Here is a 19,720-nt window from a genome sequence, read left to right on the forward strand (position 1 = left end):
TCATACCATTTCTGCCCTAGGATTCTGTCATTATTTTTTTGCCTCAGCGTTTCAGGCTCAGCGTGTCTCTCATACAATTTCTGCCCCAGGTTTCTGTCATCACATTTTGCCATAGCATTTCAGTCTCAGCATTTCTGCTGCCCCCCCCCCCCCGATTTCTGTCATAGCATTGCTGCCCCCACGATTTCTGTCATAATGTTTGTTTGTCATGGCGTTGTCTTTTTCGTGGTTACCATGTCTCATTGTACTTTGTCCACGTTGCACCTGGGTTGATTAGCTAGTGCTCACATCTCAGGATCTGTCACGTCTACAGATTCATATGGGCTGAGGTTTCATTCAGTTCAATTGTCTGTCTCTGCGCTGCAGGTTGCAGGTTACTCGGGCTCACGTGCCACTCACACTGGGGGGGGGGGGGCTGTCATCAGGTTCATTCACGCGCAACGGTCTTGACGTTTCTGATCATATTCTCATACTTAGGTAGGCACAGAGGGGCGTTGTTGTTTCATGTCTGTTTTTTGACTTGTCTAGTTTGTGTTTCCTTAGCTTGGGCTTGCTGCACGTCTCTGTTATGACTAGTTCACGTGCATCCCTTCTACCACGTGAGGGTTTAAGTGCAGCTGAGTTTGGCTCAGGTTTGTTTCCAATTTTGTCCCAGCTACTCTCGTCTACCAGCATGGCACAGGTCCTAGGCATATTCTGGTATGCAGTTTCATGTGGGCCAAGCATGCTCTCCGCAATCTGGTATGGTTGCAAATCAGGATGGAGGTAATTGAAGCTCATGCGCTCAGAGGCAGGGTGTCAGTGCACCCCCAGCTCCTGCTCTTCCGTTTCTGCTGGCCATGTCAGCATCCCTTTGGGTCCGGTCTATCAGGCCTTCTGGTTAATATGTCTGAGCCATGGGTGTTCCTTGTCTGGGGCAGTGGTGGAATCTCCCATCCCTGATCCTCTAACGACCCTGCTTGCCTGCTCACGGGGCTCATCACTGCATCATCAGGTTTTGTCAAAGTGTTTTGGCTTCAGCAGACAGTCATGCTTTCATTACCAATCAAGTTTCTGGAGGCAGCTCTTCCAGGGGTGTTTGGTCTGGTTTCTTTACCTTCATGCTGTAGGTAGGGGGCCGGGCCCCCTAGGTACCTAGTGGCGAGTTCCAATAGCATTGGTACTTTGGGCTGCTCTTTCCTGCAAGACTTTTTTTTATTAGGTACTTGTCCGTGGTCTGGCGATTCAGCACTTGCGCAGTTGGGGGGGGGGGGTGGGGTTTGTGTCGGCTTCCACATCGATATCAACTATCCTTGCACTCAATTCCATCAGTCCTGCCTTTGATAAGGTAAGACTATTCATGCATTCAGGACTCACGATCGGGTTGTGCTTCTGCCTGTAACCACTTCAGACTCTTGCCAGTTTGTCAATTTTTTGCAACTCACTCACTCACTTCCCCATACCAAGTATGGGTAGGCCAGGGGTTGGGGGTTTCTTCACGGAGCTACGTCCGGTTGATGTATTTCGTTCTGCTCGGTCATTAATGCAGGGGCTCCTCGGGCCAGCCCTGGCTCCAATTGCCCCCACGTATCCTCTCATCACAAGCACTTCAGGCTCACGTCTGGGTTTTCTCGGGCAGCAGGCTCAATCCAATCTTTCTCGGAGCGTTTAGTTGAGTTCTGGGCTGCTTCGCACGTTCAACAGGGGCTTCCTTCTATCACAGGTCATGAGTTAGTGGGTTCTCTTGTCATAGCGGATATTTACCAGATATACATACTATTGCCATCCAGGCGCACGCTGCTTTACTTGATGGTCGCTTACCTACCCCTCTTCACCTAAATATGTGTCTTTTGCCCTCTTCTCATGCATACCGACCAGCAGGCCAAAGGCACACCTCAGACCTTGGTTATTAGGGTTATCGCATTCCTTACTCGAATACTCTGACTACAAACTAGATTAGCAGGAACACAAGATCTTTCACTTATTTACATATGCAGACCGCCATTCTGCTTCTCCAGCAAATGATCGCTGATTGGCTCCCGCTGTGTCCAAGGAAATATGAAATATACTGCACTATGCGAGGTTTATTCACATGTTCCATTGTGAATGAGATATATACAGCATCTCTTAAAGACACAGGAGCATTTTATAGGAGATGATGATATTTAGCTGTCTAGATGCTTAGGATATCGTGAATGGACTAAGTACATGATATCTATCTGGGGATATACTTACCATAACCGATTTTTACTTTCTTTGAGAAAAGAGGTCATATATTTCTGGTAAATGCAGAGTGTTTCTGCCTGGGAGAAGAGGAAGGGCACTGTTTTTTCCTTTGATGTCACACGATTCACTTTTGAGAATTTGATTTATTGGGACTTTTATCCGGACACTTTATTGGGACATGTATTTTTGGTGATTTATGGAGTTTGGGTTATATCCTTGCCTAAATATGGCTACATGGCTATATTTAGGCAATAATGTTACCACTATCCCAATTGTCAATGATTGCTAAGGAAGCAGCGGGTCCTAATCAATAACTGGCATTACCTGATCCAGAAGCCACCAGCCACGTAAGCAGATAGTGGCTGATAGTTAATCTGCACACCCAAAGTGCCCACAGCTTATAAATCTTTTCTTTACATTAAAATATTGCCACTGTATACCTTTTTGGATGATCTGTATGATCCCAAACTCCCAAACAAAATTGGCGTCCTTTTTTCCCCACAAATAGAGCTTTCTTTTGGTGGTATTTGATCAAAAATAGAGCGACAATTTTGAAAAAAAATGAATATTTTTTACTTTTTGCTATAATAAATATCCCCCAAAAATATATAAAAAAACTTTTTTTTCCTCAGTTTAGGCTGATACGTATTCTTCTACATATTTTTCGCAAAAAAAAAAAAAATCACAATGAGCATTTATTGATTGGTTTGCGCAAAGGTTATAGCGTTTACAAAATAGGGGATAGTTTTATGGCAATTTTATTAATATTTTTTTTACTAGTAATGGCGGCGACCAGCATCGGTACTGTGACATTATGGTGGACACTTCGGACACTTTTGACACATTTTTGGGACCATTGGCATTTTTATAGCAATCAGTGCTATAAAAATGCATTGATTACTATAAAAATGCCACTGGCAGGGAAGGGGTTATCACTAGGGGGCGAGGAAGGGGTTAAGTATGTTCCCTGGGTGTGTTCTAACTGAAGGGGGGGTGGACTGACTTGGGGAAATGACTGATCGCTGTTCATACATTGTATGAACAGACGGTCAGGCATTTCTCCCCCTGAGGCCTCGTACACACGACCGTTTTCCTTGACAGAATCCATCAAGAAACTTGGTGGCAGAGCTTTTTTGCCGAGGAAAACGGTAGTGTATGTTTCTCATGGAGGAAACTGTCGAGGAACTCGACGAGAAAAAAAGAGAACAAGTTCTCTTTTTTCTCGACGGGAGTCTCAATTTCCTCATCGTGTTCCTCGTCGGGCTGGTTTTCGACGAGAAATAAGTTTGTGTGTATGCTAAGAAACCCGCGCATGCTCAGAATAAAGTATGAGACGGGAGCGCACCTTCGGTAAAAGTAGCGTTTGTAATGGAGATAGCACATTTGTCACGCTGTAACAGTCTGAAAAGTGCAAATTGTCTCTTATCAAACTTTTACTTAACACGCAGTAACATGAGATTAGCAAAAGCAGCCCCAAGGTTTGTGCCAGTGGAATCGAACTTCCCCTGCCATTGTATGTGTTGTAAGTCACCGCGTTTGAGAATGAGGAGATTTGGTCTTGACAGTGTGTACGCAAAGAAAGCTTGTCAAGTTTCTCCACAAGCCTGACAAGGAACTCGTCGAGGAAAACGATGTTTCATTTACGACGAGTTCCTCGGTCGTGTGTACGAGGCCTGACAGGAACGGGAGCTGTGTGTGTTTCCACACACAGCTCCCGGTTCTCGCTCTGTAACGAGCGATCGCGGGTGCCTGGCGGTGATCGCGCCCGCCGGGCACGTGCGTCGGTGTTAATTACCAGAAGGAATCTGCAGGAGATTGGCGTATTATCTCCAGACTGCTAGCCGACGAGGGGATCGGGAAGATTTTTCTGAACCAGCCGAGGAGTGTTATGCTGAGCCTGCTTGATCTCTGTGATAGGGATCCTACGGATCTGGTAAGCAGCCCTTTCTTACATTGGTTTGTGGAAATTTGCTGAGGAAGATACCTACACATTTATTTCAGAGGAATAATCCCGCATTGGAGTTCCTATAACTGTGTGTTTATTGAAAAGGACACTGTTTTTATTGTGAATTCCGTTATTGGAATAAGAATTGTTTTGCAATTTTTATTGCCTTTATCTGGTTGCGCATTTTTTACAATTTTTTCACTTATCTTAAGCCGAATATTTAGGCTTTTTTATTTAATTGCAGCACCTTTATTATTATTAATTTATATCACATTTGCATTTGTGCACTTTGCAGCAGTGGGGGTAGCCGGATTGTCCACGCTATACAGTGCAGTTGGAAGAGCAGTCGCTGTAAATCTGAGGGGTAGATCTGAAATGAGGGGAAGCTCTGCTGATTTTATTATCCACTCATGTGCAAGCTAAAATGCTGTTTTTTATTTTCCTTGCATGTCCCTGTCGGATCTACAGCGACTGAACTTCCAAGTGCACTATCCGTGCAATTCCATGTGCACTTGTAGTTTGCACTTGTAGTGCAAAGTGGATTTGCCTTTAGTAAATAACCCCCATTGTGTTTTTTGCAAAAATATCGCTCTTCTTTTGTTTATAGTTCAAAAAATAAAAAAGCGTAGAGGTGATCAAATATCACCAAAAGTACGCTCTATTTGAGGCAAAAGATTTTGTTTGGGTACAGCGTCGCACGACCACACAATTGTCAGTTAAAGCAGCGCAGTGCATTATCGCAAAAATGGCCCGGTCATTGAGCAGCCAAATCTTCCGGGGCTGAAGTAGCTAAACAAATAGAACAAAATGCTTTTAATGATATATTTATATTTAAAGGGTAGCTCCACTTTTGTGGGAAAAAAGTTGCAAATAAAAAAAATTCTATATACAATTGCTACACAACTCATATTGTAATTGAATGTTTTAAAACATGACCCTTTTTTCAGTCAGCAGCTACTTTAACTCTTTGTAAAATACATTGTAATATAGTAACTTGAAGGCATTTTGTACACAGATTGCATAGGGCCATATTCTGAGTAAGGATACGATGGAGTATCTCAGGATACTCCATCGTATCGTATCTATGCGACTGATTCTTAGAATCATTTTTGCATAGATACACTTAAGATCCGCCATGTGTAAGTCACTTACACTGTCGGATCTTAAATGTAATTACTCCGCCCGCTGCTAGATGGCGTTTACGTTCAGGTCTCATTTGTTTATGCAAATGAGCCTGATACGCCAATTCCCGAACGAATTTGCGTCGCGTAACCGTCGCTAACGTCGTTTGCGTAAGCGTAAACTTACCCCTGCTATATGAGGGGTAAGTTTACGCAAGTCCCACGTAGGCCATGTTAAGTATGGCGTCGGGTCCGCGTCGTGTTTTTCCGTCGGCTACGTCGTTTCCCTAAGTCGTTCTTGAATACGACTTTACGTCAATGACGCACACGTCAGCGTCATTGACGTTTTACGCCGAGAACTGGAGCATGCGCACTGGGCTATTTTAAGCCCGGCGCATGCGCAGTTCGTTAGAATCGGGGGCGCGCTTAATTTAAATAGAAGCCGCCCCCTTGGAGATACGCGTGGCTACGCCGGGCCATTTACACTCCGCCGCCCCAAACTACGGAGCAAGTGTTTGGGGAATACAGCACTTGCTCCTGTAGGTTGGGGTGGCGGAGTGTAAATGGCTTACACGCCGCCCGCGGGAAATCTAGGAGAATATGGCCCATAGAGAATGTCCCCTATATATGTAATTTCCTGATTGTGTGATTGGCTTACTGATTTTCCCAGAAGTCTACACTATGATACAAGTCAGATTGTGTGCATTCTCTGCAACAAAAATACAATTTTTGGTGGGATACTAAAAGCAAGTTTAAAGGGATGCAGACCCTGCCACTTTCAGGTGCAGCAGCTGGTTGATAATTATAAAATAATTCCCATTCACTGTGCACATGGACACACAAACAAACAGCTATTTCTACAGACTAACAAAGGGTAGGAATCTGCTACAGAGTTTACAATGTACATTGATCACCTAGAGGGAATGATTGTTTCACAACAAAAGAAGAGTTACTCTTTAATAGACCTAAGGGAGCCATAATGATAAGTCCATTGTTAGTGTTTACATATACTTTAAAAATTATACTAGTTATAGCAGGTGAAATGTAGGGTTTACCTCGCAGGCTAATAACAGTGCCCGCTCCAGCAGGGAGCAGTACAATGCACATTTCAGCACATTGCACATACATTTTTTTCTGAACTTTATTTGAAAAGTCACTTATTGTCACTGCACTGTAGCATTGGGCATTGTGCTGCTGTGTGATGTCATCTAGTGCTGCGTAGAAAAATGCATACTGCGGCTCTTTTTTTCAGCATTGCATCATAAATCACACTAATATTGTAGTGTGCATGGATCAAATACAAAATAATTGTTTTCTATGATACCCCCCCCCCACACACACACACACACACACACACACCCCGTGGTGGCCAGAGTTTATCCAGTATGGAAATGTCACCACAAAATAGTGTGAGAGAGCACTTGTATATAAAAAAAGGATGCTATTAGGGCCAGTTCGCATGTGAAGCACACAGAAACACAGTCTGCCTTCGAAATTACACTGGATCGCACAAAAAGTAGTGCATGTACTACTTTTCAAATAAATGCACTGCACCAAATCTGATGCAGGCAAAACCACAGGGGTTGATTTACTAAGGGTAAATAGACTGTGCACTCTGAAAAGTTCAGCTGCACTCCGCAAGTGCAGTTGCTCCAGAGCTTAGTAAATAAGGTAACGCTTCACTTTGCAAAGAATATCCACATGCACATGCAAAAAAAACAACTGCATTTTTGCATTCACATGATTGAATGATGGAAGTCAGCAGAGCTCTCCCTCATTTACTAAGCTCTAGGGCAATTGCACTTGAATGCCGCGTACACACGGTCGGAATTTCCGATAACAAGTGTTCGATGTGAGCTTGTTGTCGGAAAATCTGACCGTGTGTAGGCTCCATCAGACATTTGCTGTTGGAATTTTCAACAACAAATGTTTGAGAGCTGGTTCTCAATTTTTCCGACAACAAAATTTCTTATGGCCCGTACACACGATCCGAATATCGTACGACGGATCGTACATCTTTTTTCGCTTAATAGTCGCAAGTAAAATGAAATGGGTTATTAAAGTCACGAAAATTCTCGTACGACAGAAAAAAAAAATCGGAAGTGATGTCATGTGTTGTAATGTATTTGTATTGTATTTTCGGACGACAACTATACTGACTAAACGAAAATCGTACGATCTGACATTGTACAAGGAAAATTTTCGTGCTTGTCCAATCTAATAATATCCGATGAACTGTCGTGATCGGCTCTCGAAAGTAGTGTACACACGATCCGAAAATCGCACGATTTTTCTTCGGACGATCGTTTTCGTCTGATATTCGGATCGTGTGTACGGGCCATTAGGGAAGGAAGGGTAGCAGCTCCAGGTGAGGTGTATACTCGCAATGATCCTCCTCACAGAAACCCCAGGTGCAGGCAATGCATCAAGCAAGGCAGAAAAAGAAAATGTCTTTCTGGACGGCCGCACTCAAAACGAAAAGTTGCCTTTGTTGTAAAATCACAGCATCACTACAAATCACAGCAGTGATTTGTAGTGCTGCTGTGATTTTATAATAAAGACAACTTTTCGTTTTGAGTGCGGCTGTCCAGAAAGACATTTTCTTTTTCCAACAAAAGTTCTTGTCGGAAATTCTGACTGCGTGTACACAATTCAATACACAAAAATTCTACGCATGCTCGGAATCAATTCGATGCATGCTCGGAATCATTGAACTTAATTTTTCTCGTCTCGTCATAGTGTTATACGTCACAGTGTTCTTGACGTTCGCAATTTCTGACAACAATTGTGTGACCGTGTGTATGCAAGACAAGTTTGAGCGAACATCAGTCGGAAAAAAATCGGCGGTTTTGATTTCGGAATGTCCGATCGTGTGTACGCGGCAGAAGAGTGCAACTGCACTTTGCAAAGTGCACAGTCTATTTGCCTTTAGTAAATCAAGCCCACAGTGTTTGTGGTGTTGTTAGGAACATATTGGCACCTGCATCACAACATATACCCAGTGCATTTGGAGTTTTCCCACCCCGTGTTCTGGAGTGAACAAGCCCTTAAGAATGAAATATAGCTTCTGACATTTTTATTGAATAAGGCCGCGTCAAGTGTTTTGTCTGACAAATGTACTTTGTCCTTGTTTGTAAATCGTAAATGTGTATGCTGCTAGTGCTGTTATAAATGAACGATGTATTTCATGAAATATATGCCATTTTAGGAGTATTAGAATATGAAATGATGTGCTTTTCTATGATTTTAATGAAATACAATAAGCACCATTTCTTTTACTTTTGTCACCAACAGGGAATTTGTGTAGTTTCTAGTTTGCTGGTGAAAAGTACAGACTGGAGCTGTCATTATCAGTAAGTACCTCCTACATTAGCTTGCTGTGTGAAATCCCTAGGACTGTCTGGCCTTGTAACGTGCTTTGCTGCAGAAGGGTTGGGCCTTCATTTTAAACAGGTTCTGCACTGTTTCTCCATTCAAAGGCGGTTTCGTATGACAAGTCATTTCCATGTTTCAACAGGTTAACACACCTGTCTGCCAAAGGCTCTTTTCACAAGGAGTAGCCAAACCCAAACATTTCTCTCATATCTCCTCTGCTGCCGTGACACTATTTGGATTGCCTGGAATCATACAAGCCTCTGCCTGCCGGCCCTTTCACTGTATCCATTTCATGGTGGTAAGTAGCCCAAACTCTGATGTATCAATAGCTAGTTAGTTCAAATGTATTTATTTAGAGCAATAGAACAATTATAGATTAAGTTGCTCTGTGAGGAAATAGCTAGAGCATTTATTTAGAGCAATAGAACTCTTATAGATTAAGTTGCTTTGTGAGGAAATACCTAGAGCTGATAATAAAAAAAAAGGCAATAAAGTATGTTTTATATTAATAAGATAAGTGACTTTTTTGGCTCGCACTGTGAGTAGCGAAGCCACGTGTTCTTGTTTTCACTGAAAATCCAGGCTTTTCTGCCCTGAGTCTAATGTTATGAGCTGTAGAGGACGGCTAGCCATGATTTCCTTGAATAGTCACGGAAGGTCTGCTGTCTTTGTTTTTTAGAACTTAAGAACGGCGCCAAATGTTTCTTCGTATCAGATGCAGTTCTTAAGGTTACACAACCGATTAATGTTCTCTGGACAGTTTAAATAAATGGAAGCGCCGCAGTTTAAATAGGAATGAGCTCATGTAGTTTAGTAAACATAATGTGGAATGCAGCATTCCGTGCTTCTCCGGGACAGTTCTGTGCGAGACGGGAATAGCTGGAGGGGTTAGGCAGCACAACGTCCTTGGAAATAACCGCACTTTGTTTGCCACCTTTGCTTTTTTATCTTTAACCTTTGTATCGTCTTCTGTTTAGCACATCCAAAACTTTTGAAAAAAGTCAGAAAATAAATGATGGTGTATGTTCCCATTCAAACCAATGTTACTATTAATCTTTTCTACACACTGTATACATGAAAATAGAATTCCACTTATAGTGTTATTTAAATGTGTCGTTCAATTTCTGATAAAGAAAAAACCTTTATATGACTATAGCGAAGTTGAGTTCAGGGAGTTTTTGTTATGCACTTATATGGCGTGCATTAGCTCAGTGTCTGTAGCATTACTTCCTCCTGTTGTTGTGTCTATACAGGGTGTTGTGGATGCAGTTATCTGTACTGTGATCACTTTTGTGTTCGCTCTTTGTATTTCCCCATGGCTTTCTAGGCTCTAGGCAGTCTTCAAAGAAGTCTGAGGTAAAGAATAGATTTTATTTCAATGCTTTATGTAAAATGTTAGTCTTATCATAATAAAACCTCAAGTAGCAAGTGAGAGCCAGATAGACAGCATAGGGAGATGCAATCTGTCATCCTGTAAAGCAGATTTTTAAGAGCTAAGTGTTATGAACTATGTTGTGAACAAATCCCTATGAGATTTATCAACACACAGGAAACCAGGCATGTGTTTTTTATATTACAACATATTTGTTATCAAAAAAAGTAAACTATTTTAATTTAGATACAGTCTGCATATACTCTTTAAAAGCATATTATTCTCTTTCTTTTTGTCTGTAAAATCAATCTTTGATTCTTTTTTTTTTTGGTTTGCTGTCTTAAAAGTAGGTTTTTTAACATTCTGGTACGGAATACAATTTCTGGGTCATTTTAAAATATATAATGTATATGCCTGTTCTGTTGGAGTAAAGCAATGCCAGTAGACTTGTAATGGTAAAGTAAAAATGTAGGTGCTGCCTTTCGTGTGGCTAAAGCTGCCCATACACTAATAGAATGCAATTCAAAATGTTTCATTTTAAAAACGCACTGATTAAGAATCATAAACTCAGTATTGATTTCTAAACCGCATTGATGAGAATATTCAAAGCGTCTGGATGGAAAAAAATCTTAAAGGAGTTGTAAAGGCAGAAGGTTTTTATTTTTAATGCATCCTATGCATTAAAGTGACACTAAATGTTCACTTTTTTTTAAATTAACAAACATGTTATACTTACCTCCACTGTGCAGTTGGTTTTGCACAGAGTGGCTCGGTCGTCCTCTTCTGGGGTCCCTCGGCGGCTGTCTCGGCTCCTCCCCGCAATAGCTAGCCCCCTCTGGGAAGCTCTCTGCCAAGGGGGTTACCTTGCAGGTGCGCTCCCGTGTTATACACTCGGCGTCCATAGACACTGAGTGTATGTCTCGGTCCTGCCCCCCGGTCGCCACGTCATTGGATTTGATTGATAGCAGCGGGAGCCAATGGCTGCGCTGCTATCAATCTATCCAATGAAGAGCCGAGAAGCAGTGGAGAGAGCGACATGGGATAGGATGCATTAAGGTGAAAAAACACAAGGGTTTACAACCCCTTTAAGTTTAAAAACCTTCTGTGTGTAGCAGTCATCCCAAAACCCACTAATTACTTACCTGAGCCCCTTCTCTCTCCAGCAATGTCCATGGATGTCTAAGCCATCTGGGACTCTCCTCCTGATCGGCTGAGACACAACAATGGCGCCATTGGCTCCCGCGATTGTCAATCAAAGTCAGTCAGCCAATCATGGCAGAGAGGGGCAAGGTCAGGAAACCATGTCTGAATGGATACAGGAAGCTGTAACTCAGCTCCAGTGCCCCCATAGGAAGCTGCTGAATGTGGGAGCACTCGATATGAGGGAGGGGCCAGAAGCAGCAAAGAGGAGGATCCAGGTTGCTCTGTGCAAAACAAACTGCCCAGAGGAGGTAAGTATAACATGTTTGTTATTTTTATAAAAGAGACTTTAAATCACTTTAAATGAAAGAAATTCTGACAGTAAATGTGGTTTTCATGTAAAAAAATCAAATGTTAAATCAAACAAAATGTTAAAGTACTTTCCGACGACGTTCGTCAATTCATCAACTAGACTGAGAATTTTCATATGAATATATATACAAATTTTGTTCATTAATCTACAAATTCATGGCTAGCTTAAAGTTGTTTTAAAGCCTTTCTATGCATTTAGGTAAAAAACCTTCTGTGATCCAGGATCCCTCTAGCCCCTACCTTATACTTATCTAAGCCCGACCCCGATCCTGTGATGTGCACGAGTGCAGCAGCTCTTCCCACGGTCTCCCTCCTAACTAGACAGATTGATAGCAGCGGGAGCTGCTATCAATTTTATCTTGGCTGCCTGTCAAACTCACCCATTGAAGCCAATGTGAGAATGCAGCAATCATAAGCCAAAGAGTGAGGTATTTTAATACAAAACCCCCCTTGGAATTATGAAAGAAAGTGATCACATCATACCAATGTAAACGACCTGTCACAAATGGCTTTCCATTCATGGACAGCTTGCTTACTGCAGTTATCTGTGATTTTGTTTAAAGCAATCACATGGTACCTGGCTACCTGTACCATGTGATTAGATTAGCAAATCACAGATCACAATCAAAAGCAAGCTGCTGATGAACGTGAAACCCATTCATGACAGCTAAAGCTATTGCTTATACAGTGATTATACAGTGGTTACTCACATGGGAAAGGGGTCTGCATTCACCGCCAGCTCCCACTTATCAGGTAGAAGATACAGTGTGGCCGAGTACTCACGAGCAAACATGTCCGTTCGAAATGTCCGACGGGCTGTTTCCGGCGTACAAGGCTGTTTTTTCATTTGGCCCGCTGGCTTGTACACACCAGCGGACGATATTTCCCTGCGGACCTGAACGCGTGCACGTAATCCACGTTTGACGTCACTATAAAGGGAAAGGCCAAAGTCAATGGCGACGCCCTCTGTTCCGCTTTTGCTAGTTACGGCTTTGCTCGTGTTAGTGAAGGTTTGGTTAGAGCTGATTCGCGCTTCTCGGTCTCCAGGCTTTAGCAGGTAGTATTTTCTCGTTCAGTGCGTGTGCTTGTGGGTACGTAGTTGGCATTCGGGTACAGGCGTGCAGTTCGTTCTGCTTAGCAGATTCGTACTGTGCGTTCGTATCTGTGTGTCGTGCGTTCTTTGCAGGTACCGCTGGATTTGATTGTGCTTTCTGTTGGAGTGTGTTCTTGACTGACCAGCCGGCCGGTTTGAAGCCATGATGGAGCAGCAGCGTCAATTTTCGCGAGTTGGTGCTGTTTATGGGATGGCTGCTGGATATGTTCATTATTCCAGTACTTTGGCCAGAAACAGGGGGCGGAGGCGTTTCTGGACCAAGAATTGGTTGCGCCAGCGTGACCAGTTCTCACATATGCCTCTGCTTAGGGAAATCCAGGAGAATAATCCTAATGACTATAGGAATTTTCTCCGCATGACGGACCCCGTATTCAACAGTCTGCTGGATCTTCTGTCCCCCTATATCACGAGGCAGGACACTGTGATGCGCCAAGCCATCACGGCCGAGCAGAGGCTTATTGCCACGTTGCGGTACCTGGCGACTGGGAGGAGCCTGCAGGACCTCAAGTTCTCGACAGGCATCTCTCCGCAGGCGCTTGGGGTCATCATACCGGACACGTGTGCTGCCATCATTAAAGTTATGCACGAGGAGTATATGAAGGTAAGTTTCCTCATTTTAACCTCACAATGTGTCTTTAATAATGTGGCAAACTAACTTTTTATTTTATTTCCCAGATATGCTGTGTGTTTAACTAACGTTCCCTTTTCTCACTATGCATGTTGATATCAGCTTTTACATGTTCTTTTTATTTTGGCCTACCTGCATATTTTGATCTTACCCAATATTAACCTGTCCAGCATGCTATCTTCGGGCCAACCCCCACCATGCCACTTTATTTTAATTTTTTTGGTTTTCTAAAAACAGTTTAAACACCCCCCACCCCCCCTTCAAAGTGTTTTTGTCCCCATCAGAGGGCTGTGGAGTCTGTTATTAATTAAGTGGCCCTATATATTTGTGCCCCGAAATTCTCCCTTCAAAATTTGCAAATGCTATTTAAAAATTGTAAAGTTGCACAAGGATGCTTGTAGGATTATGTTTGCAATGTTTATGTGCCAAAGTACTAAATCTCTTTTTTTGTTTGTCCCCACAGCTACCCTCCACACCACAGGAATGGCAGTCTGTGGCTTCCCAATTTGCCGAGCGGTGGGATTTTCCTAACTGCGGTGGAGCAATAGATGGGAAACACGTCCGCATTGTGCCCCCACCCCACTCGGGGTCCTACTATTATAATTACAAGGGTTATCATAGTATAGTGTTGATGGCGGTGGTGTCGGCACAGTATGAGTTTCTCTATGTGGACGTGGGGAAGAACGGCCGGATGTCAGATGGGGGAGTGTTCGCACGGACTGATTTCTATGATCGTCTCCAAACTGGTGGTCTGGCATTGCCACCAGATGAAGATAATGTGGAAGGACTTCCGTTTGTGTTCCTAGCGGACGAGGCTTTTGGCCTTGGACCTCACCTAATGCGGCCTTTTCCCCAGAGGACCCTCACCTCAGAGAGGAGTGTGTTTAATTTTCGGTTGTCCAGGGCTCGGAGGGTAGTCGAGAATGCCTTTGGGATCCTCAGCAACCGGTTCCGCCTGTTCCTGACATCGATACATTTGGCGGAATATAAATTGAACACCGTTATATTTGCCTGCTGCATTTTGCACAATTTTCTACGCAGGCACTCCCAGACGTACCTAGCCCCCATGGGCTCTGAGGCAGGACTACCCTCAGAGAACATTCCTGGCCTGGACACTGGTCGCGCTGGCTTGGCCCCCCAATCTGCTCGTGAGGTACGCGACAAATATGTTGAGTACTTCATGGGTCGGGGGGCCATTGCTATGCCAGATCATATTTCTTTCTAATTCGGCCCCCAAAAGAAAGGAATATTCTCACAACTAATAAATAATTAGACCATTGGACTTTATACAGTTGTTTGTCATTACTGCTTTTTCTCTATTTTTCTGTCTTCCAGGTTATCTCCAAAAATAGTGCACTTCTAGTGCCAGATTTACTTACTCAGATGTATTAACTAACCACATTTGCACATTATTCACTCATCTACAAACTGGGTATTCAGTCTATAAATAAGAAGCCACTCTTTTTTCTGCTTTTGATGTCTCATTTATTTTTTTTATTTTAGTCATTTTTTAACAAGAAATGTGTATTTTTAGGCAGAACACATTTCCTGCAAATTCTGGAGACAAAATATTGGCTTTTAATTATTTATTTTTTGGTCTTTATTGACAGTGATTATCAATAATAATGATCGAAACACAATGTAACAATAATTTCACTGAAACTATACGCAAGAATTTTTGGGCTTGTCATTTGTTTGTGTCTAATTTTTTAAACAAGATTTTAACACAACACAAAAATTTTTTTGTTTTTTTCTAAAATTAGTTAACTTCTTTCTTTAGGTGAGATTTATTGTTCGTTTTGTGATCTGAAACTGGAAACATTTACAAACCAAAAAAGATCAACACCAAACAAAAATTGAAAAAAAGAACAGCAGTCAGTCATATGGATGGTGTGCTTTCACACTGGAACACGCCAAAATTTCTAAATGCACACATTCAGTGAAAACTCGCCAAATGTCATTGGTTAAACAGACAAATGGCCACATGTGCTATCTGACATCATGGGTGATCAATGTCTGTGTTTTGTGGGAGCAAACCCTTCCTCTCAACTACTTGAGGATCGAGGAGGGGTTTGTACCCACAAAGCACAGACAATAGATAGTCTGTGATGGCAGATAGCACATATTGGCACACTGTGTGTGCATTTAGAAATTTTGGCGTATTATAAAGTACAAAAATTAAAAAGGGTTTTGTGGGCGGGGGATGGGCGGGGGATGGGCTTCTGTGGTTCAGTCTTTGACACGGCCCATCATGTCCATGATATTTTTGTAATTTTGGTTGATGACTAGCATCCTTTGTCGCATGTTCTCCATTTCCGTGCTACACTCTGAAATGACATTTCGCACATTCTGCTCCATGACTAGCATCCTTTCCTGCATAATGTCCATTTCCGTGCTGCACTCCATTAGTTGCTGTACAATGATAGAAGCACTTGCACGTGAAAAATGTGCTACTCCATCTTGATCCCCTAAAAAGAAACAAATTGGCATTCAAAATATGTAAATAATTTCCAGCCTATCTGCATATGTTTGGCCCTATTAATATAGGGGTGACACTGACCTGATGGCCTGATAATTTCCACATCCCCAATTTCTTCATCTTCTATCACTCCTCCTTCTTCCACCACCTCCCCATCATCTTCTATCACTCCTCCTTCTTCCACCACCTCCCCATCATCTTCGACTCCTCCTTCATCCATCAATCCACCTTCTTGCAATTCGCCAAATTGTTCTTCCGCCACTTGCCCTTCATCTGATATAAATTCTAAGTCCAAAATAACTTCTTCCTCCTCTCTTCCTTCCTCCTTTCTTCCTTCCTCTTCTCCTTCCACATCCTCTTCTCCTTCCACATCCTCTTCTCCTTCCACATCCTCTTCTCCTTCCACATCCTCCTCTCTTCCTTCCCCAGCCTCCTCCTGCTCAACATGTGGAGGTGTTTGATTTTCCGGGTGTCTGGCCCTCTCTGCCTCCTCCAATTGCTGGCGTCTTCTTTCCCCTATAAGAAATAATAAAAAACAAAAGGGATACTCATCAGCACACAGATATTGGATATCATAAATCGCACACATTGCATAGACGATACATTTATGATGATTTTTGGTTGTTTTTTCTTTCAGCAATCCTCCATTTTTGGCGTAGTTCTAGGCCAAGCTCTGATGCTGCCCCTTTTTTGCAAAGAAGTGACACAAATGGATGTCCCCCCAAAACATTAATTCTCGTCGACCCTCCAAATAAATATACTTTGATTTTTGAGACACAGGTGCTTTGCATTTCAAGATGTTAAAACATCAGCTTTATTTGCATTTTGGAGAATGAATCTTGTTTGCCTGTCACATTCACTCAATTTAATTTCTGTGATTTTGCTAGTCAACAATGTTGGAAAACCAAGTTTGGGGCCAGTCAGCCATGTCCAGGTGTGTTGTTCCTGGAGTAACGTCACATTTTTGCGAAACAATGTCATATTACGCGTGTTTACTATTTCACCAAATTTGTTTAAGGTTGTTATTTGACATAAACACAATACAGTATCTACACATGTTCAAAAGTAAAAGCAGGCCAAGGAGGCAGATGTGAAAAAATACATGTCAACACATTATTGCAGACATTCCCCCCCCCCTTAAATAATATGGACTTACTTTTACGCAGAATTTTGAGGATCTTCTTCATGTGATGTGGCTCCCTCAATTTTAAATCGGACCAACGCTTCCGTAGTTGCTCCTTTGACCTGGTGACACCAAACATTCTCCTCATTCTCCTTGCCACCTTGTCCATTATGTGTGACTTCCTACGGTTCGGTGTTTTGTAGGGCCCACATTCACCATCATAATCCTTCCTCCTCATGATGTAAACCAACTCCACCATTTCTTCGAACGCCATATTAGTGGCTTTATATCTTTTAGGCCTGGATCGGGACGGTCCAGCCTCTGTCCCTTCACTTGCGCCATGAGAGCTCCGTGCCCGCTCGTGTGACATCGCCATCTTTCCTTCCCACAGAGATTAGGGGCGTGGAAACGAGGAAATGTCCCGTCAGGGGCGGAGATGAGGGCGGGGATTATTGCATATGCGGAGTGTCGCGAATGCCAACAACGTATTGACGTAGGTTACGCGGAGAATATTCGCGCGATTCCAGAACCTACACAGTTAACGCCATATTTACTTTTTCAATTGATTAGGGGCATGGCAAAGGTGACGAGGGCGGCGTTTCATACATACGCGGAGTGTATAAAAGGCGCTTGACGTGATTACGTAGGTTACGTGTTAATTCAGCGAGCGGAAGAAACGAGGATTGTGAGAGAGGCAGGTAAGAAATTTAAACATGGGATCAGCAGCGGGCTCTAAAATGTAGAGCAATGGGATGGGGGTTTGGTCTGTTGGTTGCACAGTTTTATTAAGCTATTATGTCTCTTGGATACCAGAATGTGATTTTCGTACCCAAATGCTTTTGTAGACATCACAAAATAGAGAGATCAAAAATGCTGTGACTCATTAGTAATTATGTAGGGTGTATTCAGATCAGGCCAAGTATTGTTCTGTGTTGGTTGGACAGAGGTCATTAGGAAGTTTCTTTCATGTAATCAATGCTGAGGGGCAGGATATCTACACATGCAATAGTGCCTTGATGAATGCTGTCATTTGTAATAATTGTGTATGGTTGTAGATTTATATTATTTCCTGCAATGTAACCAAAGGGGCGGCATGTTAAAAAAAAATGTTAGCTAAAACCAACCAATGGGGCAGAGCTGGCCAGCATTTTCTAAACAAGAGACACTGTGTTTGTATTTCTATATAGGTACTACTTTTTTAACAACATATTCTATCAATGTAAATGCTGAGGCTTTTTTTAATTGTGTTTTTGGTTTCTTTTCATTTTTTCAATCTAGAATAAAAAAAAAAAAAAATTTATTTCACAATGGATCTCCTGCAGAGCCAAGACATTATCCAGCATTTGCTGGATAAATTTCGGGAAATGCCCATCCTGTGGGATTCAAAGCAGGACCATTACCACAATAAGGACGTACGAGCGGCAGCACTTGAACAGCTAGCAGCATACATGAGGACATGGGTGCCAGAATGCAGTGCCAACATGGTGAAGGATAAACTTGCCAACCTCAGGGGCACATATAGGAGAGCGTACAAAGCTCACCAAAAACAGCTAAGATCTGGAGCAGCAGCAAGACCACCAAAGGAACCCAAGCTGTGGTATTACAACCAGATGTCATTTTTGCGGGATCAACTGGAAGGCAGGCCATCAATGTCGAGTCTGAATCCCAACCTTTCCTCCACGCTACCTCCCAGCGGGACTTCCCAAGATCACCACAGCCCTGCAGAGTCAGATGAAGAGGGCCTGGCTGACAGAGAGGCAGATCTGCGCCTCTACGATGATGAGGTATAGTAGTTTCATAACTATTTATGTAATAATATTAATTATTGTTTGATTCTTGACTTGATATTGGTTAATAAAATACAAGCTGGGAAGTAAAAATCTAAAATCGTGGGCAAACAAATAGGTGTCAGGGATGACAACTGCAGGGGTCAGAGGGTGAGTCTGTTTTCAAGTTTAAATTCAAGGCAAAAAATAAGATTCAAGCATGAAAATGTGAGTGAGTATATTCCTAAATATATTACAACATGTCCCTTTTTTTTACACAGGAAGAAGAGACCAGCCAGGAGGTGGCAGATCCTCTCCTCACTGACAGCCAGGCCGAAGGGGTCAGTGGCAGCCAGGAGGAGGCCGGGCCCAGTGGCGTTCAGCAGCTCCCCAGGACAAGCACCACCAGCCAGGCTCCTCCCCTTTATATTAGGCCACCAGGCCGTAAGAAGAAATTGGGGGCAGTGGAGGAAGCCAGCCTCCAAATGATTAGGGAGGCGAGTGCCATCATGAGGGCCCCCCTCAACCCCACTGAGGCCTACAGTGCCTCCGTGGCACATGACCTGAATCAAGGCACGGAGGAGCAGAGGCAACTGGCAAAGGGCGTGATCAACCAGGCCCTTTGGTGGATGCAGAGGGAGCTGCTGACCCCAGACACTGGGCTATGTGACCCGGCCCGGCTTGCTGAACACCATTCTCCTGCTGCCACATCATCCCCACCTGCAAGGGCCCAGGGAAGACCCGCTGGAAGGCAGCCTGGAAGGAAGGTTTCAAGGAAGAGGAGACGTTGATGCCCTGCCTTCCATTTGATCCCCCACAAATGGCATCTTGTTTGGACTACCACAGCTTGGGTTCCTTTGGTTATGTGCTGCTGCTTCAGATTTTATTTAGTGTGCTTCCTGAGGTTGGCTAGTTTATCCTTCACCATGTTTCAAATGCAAGTTTGCATGTATGTTGCTAGCTGTTCAAGTGCTGCCATTCTGTTTTTGATCCTTTTTATAATTTGCTCAAATAAAAGCCTTTTTGTTGATTTGAAAAACTTGCCTATTGTTTGTAATACTGTGGGTATTATTTTAGGCA

At 43.0% G+C, this 19,720-nt stretch overlaps 1 protein-coding gene across 3 annotated transcripts in view; it reads left to right on the forward strand.

The window, feature by feature from the left end:
* Window positions 1–8,589: 8,589 nt before the first annotated feature.
* The window catches only part of FAM83B (family with sequence similarity 83 member B), a 166,749-nt gene continuing 155,618 nt past the window's right edge, over window positions 8,590–19,720 (forward strand). Inside the window, exons 1-2 of one of the 3 annotated variants that reach the window (XM_040349844.1) lie at window positions 8,590–8,624; window positions 8,789–8,944. The gene's annotated coding sequence lies outside the window, so the exon portion shown is untranslated. The other 2 variants (XM_040349843.1, XM_040349845.1) reach the window with 2 other exon arrangements.

The sequence above is a fragment of the Rana temporaria genome, chromosome 4 (genome assembly GCF_905171775.1).
Source record: "Rana temporaria chromosome 4, aRanTem1.1, whole genome shotgun sequence".
Classification (NCBI taxonomy): domain Eukaryota; kingdom Metazoa; phylum Chordata; class Amphibia; order Anura; family Ranidae; genus Rana; species Rana temporaria.